Below are 13180 nucleotides of genomic sequence, written 5' to 3'. Positions count from 1 at the left end.
CGCTGCTAGCACTGCTCCAAGAATGGATGAAGCTTCGGGTATTGATGCGTTCTTCCATTCCACACTAGATCCTGTTATGACCGAGACTAAGCAAGAGTATTGACTATGTTTTTGAAGTTGAAGCCTTCATAGTTTCATGGTACTGAAAATGAGGATGTTTTTGATTTTTTGAATCGCTACGAGAGATTGCATAAGGTGGATATTGTACAACAACATATATCTAAGTGATAGAGTAGGCGTCTAACCTTGACGGTGTTATTTTTCATTTTTATTTGTTAAGATTTTTTTTTGTTCATCTGCATAATACCATTCAGTTGTTTTGACAACTACATTGTCTTCTAAAGATGGAGATGTCATTGACCGAATATTTGCATGGAATGTTGCAGTGGCATAGCAAGATAGCGTGGTTACTCATGCCAAGTACATTGAATCTTGATGGTATTAAGTTATGACCGAAATCTTAGCCCACCCCGGAACTCTTTTTTTTCGTATTTTTGTGCTGATATGGTACCTTCAACCACCAAAGTTGGTTGTGTTTGTACACACCCGCTTGTCACGTGTGTAAATATTATTTTATTATTTTTTTCTTACGTTTTGTTAAAACAAATATTTTTTTAATAAACTTTTTTAAAAAAATATTCTTAATTTATTTATCTTGTATTTAAATCAATTTAATACGCATATTGTTTTTGCCTTGTATCTTAAATTTCTTTTACCTTCATTCATTATTTTTTCTTTTTTATTTTCTATTGATTATTAACTCTTTTTATGGACTATTGGAATGAATTCAGATCACTACTCAATAAGTGTCGTTAATTGATGTACTTAAGGAATTAATTCATGTAATTTATATTTATTTTAAATATTAAAAATCTCCATTTTGATATTTCTGGTTATCAAATAATAGAAAACCTTGATCAATCATAGTACATCTCTAGATTTTTGCACTACATAAAATGGAATTTTTGTTGTTTGAAAAAATGGAATTTTTGATTTTTTTTATTTGGGATGTACTTTACTTTTAATTTTCTTTGACTTTTGGTTAGAGAAAATCTGTTGTGAATTAATTACAGTCATATAATGGAAAATTACTTCATTAATTTTTTTGTTTTTTCTGAGATTTTGGCTTAGTAGGATCTATTTCACAAGGTGGTGGATATTATCAAATCTTTTATCTTAAAATTTTTATTTTTAATAATTATTTTGAAACAACTTGCGAAAGTTTCATTTCTTTTGTTAATTATGGAGTATTGTACTTGCGAATTGTCTATACAAGTCGGAGAATCCACGTACACTTTGTCACAATTTAAATTACCGGATCATACGAAAACCTGCTCTATTTTTAATTAAATAGGAGAATTCTTACCATACATTCTTAATTAAATTGAAAATTTTCTTTAAAGAGTTGAATCTGGGTTGACAAAACACAATAAGAAAAAATCACTCAACATTACAAAATCTTAACAACTTTCTAGGACCTAGTCTATATCGGTACAAGAGTTTTTAATAAAGTACGGGCAGAAGATAAATAAAATACACAAGAGATCAACCCAACTCTTACTTGAGGACAAAGTATGTAGAAGTTGATGAATAACTGTCATCTCACACTTCAATCAACCTAAAACAAACCTACTTACACCACCAAAAGGTATAATTATAATAGTATAAATACACCACACGTATTGAGTAGGCATCATAAACCAACCTTTAGTTGGAGATAACAAAGAAGACAATAATGGTGAATTTTGTTAGCCATGTAGGATCCATAGTCAAATCTGAGACTATTTTTTGTATAAATATGTTAGGTTTAGGTTAAAGGACCAAACTGAACACATGTTGTTATACATTAAAGATCATTTCAATCAAATGAAACATATGAAGGACCAAAATGAACATCTTTTTTATATACGATGCACCATTTCAATCAAGTAAAGTAAATATCAAAATAAAACATTACCGATACATTGAATATATATTATCAACTCTCTATCTTTAATAATTTCTTAAAACAACTTGTCATACTTTTATTTTTTTGTTAATTATAGTGTAGTACTTGCTAATTGTCTGTACAAATTAGAGAATCTACGTCACAGTCAATGGTGTTTTGAACACCATCGATTCTCACGTGGATCCGTCCTAATTTTAAATATAGATAAAATTTATCATTAAATCAACGAAAAAAGAGATAAAAATATCATTAACATATAGAAAATCACTCATAGATATTCTGCATTCCTCTGTCGGTCTAAAAACATTTTCAACCTAAAACTAAATCAAACTTTTTTTGTAATTTTAAAAAGTTATGTCACTTATGATTGATCACATATATCTGGCTGTCTAAAAATTCAAATTCTAATTTAGTTATTGTAACGACTTCCCTCGTTGTTAATGAGTGAGAAACTTTTGGAGTAGTGAGTTAAAATTTCAGGTTAGGGTAAGCCTAGATGAAATCTGAGTGAGGCAAGGTCTAGGGAAATTTGGGAAAAGGATTGGAGGAAATGTCTAGGTAAAGTCTAATTTTCTTGGTTCTAAGACGTTAAGGAGTTCGTAAAACTTTTCGGAAGTAAATTTGGGCGAATAGAACTCTCGATATCGAACTTGGCGTGAAAGAATTGGTTTGGAACATCAAGGTTTGAAGGTGTGTTACGAAATAGACTATTTTAGAGGATTTTTGAGTTTCTATCCCGTGCAAGCCTCTATAACGGGTGACACGCTGCTATAACGGTGAATTTAATTCATGTTATAGCGTGAGAGCCTATTAAACATTATATTGTAATGTGAATAATTAGTTACACAATATAATTAGTTACACAATTAGTTAGGTAGTTAGTCTGTCAGAGTTAGTTGTTCCACTGTGCAGTTAGATTAGATGCTTTCCACTTTTATTTCTGATGTATATAAATACTACATTGATCAATACAATGGCTAAGCTTCATTTTCCACATATCAATTTTCTCCCCTGTTCTTACTAGAAGCTTCCGTTGTTACTTCCATTGTTGCTCAACTTCAAGCTTATACTGCTTATGTTTCACAATTTCTCATGGTATCAGAGCCTTCTCGATTCTGAGATTTCACCTTCTGTTTCGATTGTTCGTTTTGTTTGCTGCGAAATTCTCTGTTTCTACTTGGATCTATGGCTGATAATTCCGATCTGCCTAGTGGTTCTACTGGAGGTTCCACTAGTTTCTCGATTGACTCCAATAGTCCTCTCTACATGCATCCCTCTGATAATCCCGGAGCTATGCTTGTACCTGTGCAGTTCATAGGAATTGGGTATCGATCATGGAGACGCAGTGTATTGCGATCATTATCTGTTAAAAACAAGTTAGGCTTCATTAATGGAGATTGTCAACGACCCCAATCTGATCATCCTTCGTATCGACAATGGGAACGATGTGACGACATTGTTACATCTTGGATTCTAAATTCGCTGTCGAAGGATATTGCTGATAGTGTTGAGTTTGTTATGAGTTCTGCTGAACTCTAGAGGGAGCTAGAAGATCATTATGAACAACCGAATGGTGCAAAGCTGTACCAAATTCAGAGGGAAATTAATGATCTGTCTCAAGGATCTCTTGACATCACAGGGTATTACACCATGTTGAAGAAGCTCTGGGAGGAACTCAGTACTTTGAATGTCACTGCGCATTGCAATTGTGCCTGTAACTGTGGAGCTAAGGCTCTTGCTCACAAGGCTGAGCAAGATAGGCGTTTGATTCAATTTCTCATGGGCCTAAATGAGATCTATACTGTAATTCGTGGTAGCATACTCATGATGAACCCACTTCCTAATATGGCACAAGATTTCTCATTGTTAGTTCAGGATGAACAACAGAGGGAAATCAAACCTTCAAATCACTTCAATGTGGATTCGATTGCTTTACATGTTGGATCTGGTAAGCCCTCTCAGCCTTACAAACAAATTTCTCATCCAATCACCCACGAAATGGTTCTCAAATTCCATACAAAGACAGATTCTGCAACTATTGTAGGAGGACTGGACACCTCATGGAGAAATGCTATCAACTCCATAGGTATCCATCTGGTTTTTCTTCTGGTCCTACTTCAAACAATGACAATCCAAATCAGAAAACTTATCCCTATAACAACCCTGCTCCAAGACCAAATAATTTTCGACCCCCCAAGCCTTCTCAAAACACTAATCCACACAGATATCCTAGAGGGTCTGGAAATAGGCCAGTAGCAAATGCTCATTGTACACATGATTCAGCTCCTGGAAATGGACCATTAATGGATCAACATGAGGAACTATACAATATGAGTCTCACCAAAGACCAATATGGTCATGTTCAAAGTATGCTTCAGCAATTTCATACAGAGAATAAGAATGAAGGATCCACTACAAACTCAGCTCTTGCAAATGGACAAACTGATTTTGCAGGTATCACAATATGCACTTCCTCTATTATTTTTATAAACTGTCATGCAAATGTTTCGTAAATAGATCTGACTTATGGATTTTAGACTCTGGAGCTTCACATCACATGACTTTTAATAGATCCCTCTTGCATAATATTACCTTACTGCCCTACCTAATGTTGATTGCGCTACCTAATGGCTATAAGGTTAAAGTGACTCAGATTGGGAATGTAACATTAGGACCTATGATCAGTCTACAAAAGGTCTTGTTTGTGCCATCTTTCAAGTATAATTTGATCTCCATTCACACCCTAACTACGCATTCAAATTGTACCATCAGTTTTGACAAAATCTTATGTTTCATGCAGGCCCCTTCAATGAAGAGGCCTCTGGTGCTTGGTAATGCTGATGATGGTCTCTACTTCTTATGTCCAAATTGCCTGCAGAAATCTTCTATTTCTCCTACATATAGTTCACTTTCATCTAGTACTTGTAATGTTTGTAGTGTCAATTCTTCTTCCCATAAACAATGTACTAGTTCTGTCAATAAAAGAGAACCTTGTTTAGCTGTTAAACATTCTTCAGTTGATGTCCCTTTCCATTCTTGTGGTTTTAATTCTCATACATGTAATAGAAACAATGTGGACATTATGTGGCATAATAGATTGGGACAGGTTCCTTTTGTCAAAATGAAGGGTATTTCCAGTATTCCTGTCAAATTCTCCTCTAAACAACCTTTTATGTGTTCCATTTGTCCCATGGCAAGACAAGAAAGATTACCATTCCAACCCAGAACCACATTCACCTCACATATTTTTGAACTACTTCATGTTGATTTGTGGGGACCATATCACACAGCCACATACAATCATTTCAAATATTTCATCACCATTGTAGATGATTTTAGCAGGTCCACATGGACTCAGTTAATCAGCTCTAAAAGCAATGCATTCCAAACCTTAAAAGCCTTCCTTACCATAATAGAAACCCAATTTAAAACCACTGTTAAAGCAATCAGAACAGACAATGGTCTGGAATTTGTAAAATGCTGAAACAACAATGTTTTTTCAGACAAAAGGAATCCTCCACCAGAAAACCTACCCTTACACACCACAACAAAATGGCATGGTAGAAAGAAAACACAAACACTTACTTGAGACTGCTAGAGCACTATTTTTCCAATCTAAACTTCCTGTTCAATATTGGGGAGAATGTCTTCTATGTGCAACATACATTATCAACAGGCTTCCCTCTGTTGTATTAAACAATGCATGTCCATATGAAATCCTCTACAAAAAGAAGCTTTGGTTGCCTTTGTTATCCTACAGTTCCTATACCTCACAGAGCTAAATTTGAACCAAGAACTAACCCACACATCTTTGTTGGATATCCCTATGAGACAAAAGGGTACAAAGTTCTAAATATGTCCACAAAAAGAATACATGTTTCTAGAGATGTCATTTTTCATGAGAATATTTTTCCTTTTCATAATCCCTCTACCCCTACTCCACCAATTTCTTGTTTACAATTTCCTTGTTTTATTGATGTTTTGGACAATTCTGATAAGCATGGCACACAAGATACTCAGACTGCATCTGACAGTTCTAATGTTTCTTTCAATAGCTCACCTGATCTTATAGTTCCAGTTCCATTAACCTCACCTTCATTACCAGTTCATCCATCCACTGTTGTCCCCCACCAAGCACCTAGAAGATCCACTAGGTGTCACAAGCCTCCAACATATATGACTGATTACATTTGTTCCATGCCACAACTAAAGCCATCCCCCACCAACACTACCACTACTCTTAATGCTCTTTTCTCCAATCACCAACACATGGCTCACAGTGCTCTAATTCCTAATAGTCAAGATTTTGTCAGAAATGTTTGCCTTGACAGGGAACCAATTTCATATGAGGAGGCTGTTGTTGACCCTGCATGGCAGGTTGCCATGACACAAGAATTTGATGCTTTGCACTCTAATAATACTTTGGGATTTGGTTCCACTTCCTAATGGAAAGAAAGCCATAGGCTGTAAATGGGTCTACAAGATTAAACACAATGCAGATGGTAGTATTGAAAGACTAAAGGCCAGACTTGTTGTCAAAGGTTACACACAACAAGCAGACATTGACTATACTGAAAGTTTCTCTCATGTGGTGAAAATGACCACAGTTAGAGCTTTGTTGATTACAACAGTTAAACAAGGGAGGACTATGTATCAATTAGACATAAACAATGCATTTCTTCATGGAGATTTGAATGAAGAAGTCTATATGGACATACCACCTGGACTTGTAACTCCAGATCCTACCTTGGTGTGTAAACTGAAGAAGTCCCTTTATGGGCTCAAACAAGCTAGTAGGCAATGGTATGCTAAGCTTACTGAAGCTTTATATTCTAGAGGATATACTCACTCAATGCATGATTATTCTCTCTTCTATAAAAGAAAAGAGAGTTCAACAGTTTATGTCGCAGTCTATGTAGATGATATAGTTCTTACAGGTACTGATGCTGCTGAAATAGCAGACTTGAAAATCTACCTACATAACAGATTCAAGATTAAGGATTTGGGGTTGTTACACTATTTTCTAGGATTGGAAGTTCTTCACACACCACATGGAGTCATTATTTCACAAAGAAAGTTTGTTTTGGACATGTTGAGGGAATATGACTGCTTGCACTTAAGTTCTTTGGCCTCTCCTCTTGATCCCAATGCTAAGATGAGAGCCAAAGAAGTACGGGTGGGCATAAACACCGAGAAACCGAAACACCGAACCGAACCGAATTATTTCGGTATTTCGGTTTCGGTATTTCGGTTTTCGGTTCGGTATTCGGTATATGTTTTCGTATTTTTTGGTATTTCGGTTCGGTTTTCGGTATTTGATTTTGTACTATTCGGTATTTCAGTTTACCGAAATATATTATATTATATTTATAATATTATTAATATTTTATTAATAACAAATAATAAATAAGCAAAAATCAATTAGGTCAATTGGTCAAACATTACCTTTTACTTTTCTATTCTCTTAGCACTTAGCACTTAGCAGAATAGCAGGGCAGCCACACTTTTTGATTCCACTGTTCTTTGCACGTCTTCCGGCGACCGGCAACAAGCCAGCAACCGCCGACCAACATCACGCAGCAGCCGACGACCACCAGCGACCGGCGAGGCAGCGACCACCATCAGGTATTGTCAATATTTCTTCATTCATTTTAAGTTGCAAAGTTTCATTTTAAGGTGCATCAGGTATTGTCAATATTTCCATTCATTTTTCTTTTTGATTTTTGCTTTTGTTAGTTGTTACTAGTTACTTAGTTAGTTTGTGAATTCATTGTGAAATAATTATTTTTTTATATAGATGGCTGAACAAAATCAATTAAATGTGGGTGTGGCTGATCAAAGTCGAATAAGTATGGCTGGTTCTACGAATAATACACCTACTAATAGCAATGATGCGTCAATTGGCACAGAGGAAACAAAAAAAAGAAAAGAAATGGATCCTAGATCTACTGTTTGGCAACACTTTGAAAAAATATTTGAAAATGATATATTAGTTAAAGCAAAGTGTTTATATTGTAAACAATACTATGCTGCTAATACAACCAGAAATGGAACAAGTGGACTGAGACAACATTTGACTAGCCGATGTAAAGTGTAAAAGCCCCCGCCTGTTGCACCTGGTATTCAAAAATTGTTAAATATTCAAAGTAACAGTTCTTCGTTAGAGACTTGGAAGTTTGAGCAAGAGGTAGCTAGGAGAGCTTTAGTTGAGATGATAATTTTGGATGAACTACCTTTTAGTTTTGTTGAAAAAGAAGGCTTTAAGAAGTTTATGAGTAAAGTCCAACCTTTGTTTCGGATTCCTTCTCATAGAACCATAACAAGGGATTCTTATGAAGTTTATGGTGAATTGAGAATAGATTTGAAAAAGTCTTTTAGAGAAATACAACCAAGAATTTGTCTCACAACAGACACATGGACTTCGGTGCAAAGAATCAATTATATGTGTTTGACTGCTCACTTTATTGATAGGGACTGGGTGCTTCATAAAAGAATATTGAATTTTTGTCCTATCACTAGTCATAAAGGTGAGCATTTGGCTGAGTGTATTAGTAATTGTTTACTTGATTGAAATTTGGACAATGTCTTTACTGTTACAGTTGATAATGCCTCTTCAAATGATGTGGCGGTTTTAGAGTTGTCCAAAAAATTAGATCTGTGGGGAACTAATATGATGGATGGTAAGCATCTTCATGTGAGATGTATGGCTCACATACTTAATTTAATTGTGCAAGATGGTTTGAAAGAAATTTATCCTTCTATCAAACGGGTGAGACAAATGGTGAAATATGTTAGATCATCTTCTACAAGGACAAGAAATTTCTTGAAATGTGTTGAAATGCAAAAGATAGAAAAACGGGCCTACTACCCCCCGTACTAGGCAACCAAGGTACCAACCCCTCGATACGGTTATACGGGCCTACTACCCCCCGTACTAGGCAACCAAGGTACCAACCCCTCGATACGGTTATACGGGCCTACTACCCCCCGTACTAGGCAACCAAGGTACCAACCCCTCGATACGGTTATACGGGCCTACTACCCCCCGTACTAGGCAACCAAGGTACCAACCCCTCGATACGGTTATACGGGCCTACTACCCCCCGTACTAGGCAACCAAGGTACCAACCCCTCGATACGGTTATACGGGCCTACTACCCCCCGTACTAGGCAACCAAGGTACCAACCCCTCGATACGGTTATACGGGCCTACTACCCCCCGTACTAGGCTTGGTCAACTCACATACTATATAGAGAAAATCATATACATGTATCCATTTCATCATCATTTCAATACTTATATAATCATCCGACTCATAGGACGTACATTGGACCTTCCATTTCATAAGAATTCTATAAATGGCATTTTATCAAACATATGGTGGGCTACTTGTTCATGTAAATAAAATCATGTGTTTCAAGAGTACTAAGTCCAACCAATTTCAAAATCCATATAAAACAGCCCACCAACAACATACATATATATATACATATATAACAACCTTCATAATTTGATCATTGAGGCATGAAAACCATAAACATCATATAATCATTCCATTTCATGATAATATACAAAAATAGACCATAATAGGATGTGTAGTAATAATTCCATAATTCAAGAGTTCATAAATGATCATAAGGACCCATAAACTTGAAGTAAAATAGAGGATAAATGGTTGGACTTGTGGAAAGGAAGGTTTCCACAATCAACCCACATACCTCAACTTTGGAGAATTCTTGATGAAGATTGGAATGGAGAATTGCTTGAGATTGAATCTTGAATCCGGAATTAAAGCTTGGGATCCTTGAATTTGGTTGATGATCTTGGTGGAATTTTTTGGAGAGGGTTTAGAGAGAGTTTTTGGATGTTTGAGAAATGTTTTAGAGACTTGGAATGAACTAATGATATATATGGAATATCATATGCCCTTTGGGAAAAAAATTGTCCAACACTTAGAAAAAATAATGGGGCGGGTGAACAGTGTTTCGGCTTACTGGAAATGGCACTTTTCTGCCGGTGAGGTTTTACGAAAATGGTCATAACTCCTTCATCCTAACTCGGAATGAGGTGAAACAAATTGCGTTGGAAAGCTAACTCACAAAGGTTTAATTTTGATAGTTTGAGCTCCTTCCAGTTCCTTGTGTGCTGAGAGATATGCCCCTTTAAAGTTGACCCTCAAAATCGCATTTTTTTGCGATTTTCGAATTTTGATACGGTTGTTCTAAAATTCGGGTTAGACTCATTTCCCACTCAATTTGACCCCCTGAATAAGAATATGAAGTCGAATTTCCGAAATCATGCACGGATTTTGAGATATATGGAAATTACAATTTTAGGTGTTTCCAAAGCACATTTTCGGGCATTTTTGGGGTCGTTTCAGAATTCCACCTATTTGATGTTGGACACGGCAAAAAAGTTTGAGAAAGCTTTTGAAAGGTTTGATCTTTATGATGGTAATTTTAATTCTTTTCTTGCTACTGATGTTTGTGAAGATGGAAGTATTGCAGGTTCAATTCAAAATGAGGATTGGATTAATGTGAGGAATGTCACAAAATTTCTTGAAAAATTTTATGAGCTCACATTGAAAGTTTCAGGTTCACGGTATGTTACTTGTAATGTTCATTTTGAGGATATATGTGAGCTTGATGCATATTTGAAAGTATGTATGGCAAGTGATGAAGTTGATTTGAGTAAAATGGCTTCGGGGATGAAAGAGAAGTTCAAGAAATATTGGGGTACTCCTGAGAAGATGAACAAAATGCTTTTTATTGCTTCTGTTTTGGATCCTCGCAATAAATTTGTGTATGTTAGTTTTGCTCTTAAAGAATTACTTGGGGAAGAAAAAGGAAAGATAGTGAATAATGAAGTAGAAGCTTACTTGAAAAAATTATTTGCGATCTATGTAAGTAAGTACGCAAAAGGTTCTAAAAATCAATCATCTTCATCTGACTTATCTGATTCTTCTACTTGTGGTTTTTCTCAAAATGTGAAAACAAATTCTTTGAGAACTAAGTTTTACATGAAGAAACAAAAGGAAGATTCTGGAAGTTTAGGTGTTAAATCTGAGTTGGATAGATATCTTCTTGAAGACCAAGAGCCTGAATTTGAGGATTTTTATATTTTGATTTGGTGGAAAGTTAATTCTCCTAGATTTCCTGTACTTTCACAGTTGGCTCGAGATGTATTGGCTATTCCTATGTCGAGTGTGGCATCAGAATGTGCATTTAGCACCGGTGGTCGTATTCTCGATCCCTTTAGAAGTTCATTGACTCCCAAATGTGTGCAATGCCTTATTTGTGTCCAAGATTGGCTTAGACAAGAAACTAAGCTTATTTGTGTTGAAGAAAGTTTGAAGTTTCTTGAAAAAATTGAACTTGGTAAGATTTTTTATTTTTTTATTTGTTTTTGAAAAATAAAATACTTATTGTGTTGTATGACATATTTGATTTTCTTATCTATAGAGATGGCAAATAGTGGAAGAAACTCTTCCATTGTTGATCTATGATTGACTTGCAAGTACAAGTATATAATAGTGGTGAGTTCAATACATCATTTATTTTAATCATATCATTTTTTAATCTTAAAAGTAGTATTCTAACATTTGATTTTATCTTAAAAGGTCCAAGAGTCAAGACAATGAAGAAAGACGTAAAGTACTAAGTTTTGTTAGTATTTTTGTTGGCACTTGAGACTTGAAAGTGGTCTCATGGAAGAAAGTCAAGAAACTACATTGTTGCTCTATTTTTTGTTATTTGTTATTGTTGACATTTGAAAGTGATCTCATGGAAGAAGGCAAGAAGCTACATTGTTTGTTGCTCATTATTGTTGTTTGTTATTGTTGGCACTTGAAACTTGAAAGTGGTCTCATGAAAGAAACTACATTGGTGCATTATTGTTACTTGTTAAATTATTATTATGTTGTGGTGTAATGGCATGATCAATTGATCATTGTATTTGTGAAGTGTAGTGAAGTTTTATCACTTTGTTAAATTGTTGCTTGTTAGTACAATGCACTTTTGTTAATTAAAAACTTTGGCAGTATGACAATTTTGACTTTTGAGGTGAGCTTTTTGTTGTTAGTCAAAATAAATGTCCAATTAATTTAGGGACAGTTTGCATTATACAACTGCAAGTATACTTCTTTAGGGACAACTTGCATTTTACAGCTTGCATTAGTTTATAACAGCAGTGGTACATATATATGTAATAATATATCGTTTATAGTAGCAGTGGTACAAGTGTGAAATATACATTTTTCAGCTTTCAGCTATAGGGCATTATACAGAATATTGCAGCTGATATGACATAGCAATGTAACTATTTTTAGCCCATTAAATTGAAAAATCAAACAAAAAAAATGTATAATTTTAAAAGCCCACTAAGCAGGCCCATAACAAAAAAACCGAACTAACAAAAACTGAACCAAAATAACATAAACCAAACCGAACCGAAATAATTCGGTTCGGTGTTCGGTACACGTTTTACAAAAACTGAAAATCGAAAAAACCGAAAAAAAAACCCGAAACCGAACCGAATAACCGAATGCCCAGCCCTACAAAGAAGGACCAGTTCTGAATGATGCTACTTATTATAGAAAACTTGTTGGGAAGCTTAATTTCCTCACTAACACCAGGCTGGACATTGTTTTCAGTGTACAACATCTAAGCCAGTTCATGCAAGATCCCAGGGAACCACATTTACAGGCTGCTTTTCACCTCTTGAGATACTTGAAGAATGACCCTACACTGGGTTTGTTTTTATCTAAGAATGCCGACTTCACTATCAGAGGATACTGTGATTCAGATTGGGCATCCTGCCCAGACTCTCGGAAGTCTGTTAGTGGGTTCCTAGTATTGATTGGAGGTAGTCCACTAAGCTGGAAATCCAAGAAACAAGAAACTATTTCATTGTCATCTGCAGAGGCTGAATATAGATCCCTCAGGAAGTTGGTCGGGGAACTGGTATGGCTGAGTAGGTTATTTGCTGAGTTAGTTGTCCCTTTTTCCAAACCTATTTCTGTCTTCTGTGACATTCAATCCGCAATACATATAGCACGAAATCTTGTTTTTCATGAACGAACCAAACACATCGAAGTCGACTGTCATTATGTGAGGGATGTTCTACAGCAAGGACTTATTTCTTTACATCACATTGCTACACAGGATCAGCTGGCTGATATACTGACTAAAGCTTTGACAGGAATTAAACACTCCTCCATCCTTGACAAGTTG

This window comes from Solanum tuberosum, unplaced genomic scaffold (assembly GCF_000226075.1).
Source record: "Solanum tuberosum cultivar DM 1-3 516 R44 unplaced genomic scaffold, SolTub_3.0 scf00013, whole genome shotgun sequence".
Classification (NCBI taxonomy): Eukaryota; Viridiplantae; Streptophyta; class Magnoliopsida; order Solanales; family Solanaceae; genus Solanum; species Solanum tuberosum.
The sequence above is the reverse complement of the archived record's forward strand: the minus strand, read 5'-3'. Positions refer to the sequence as shown.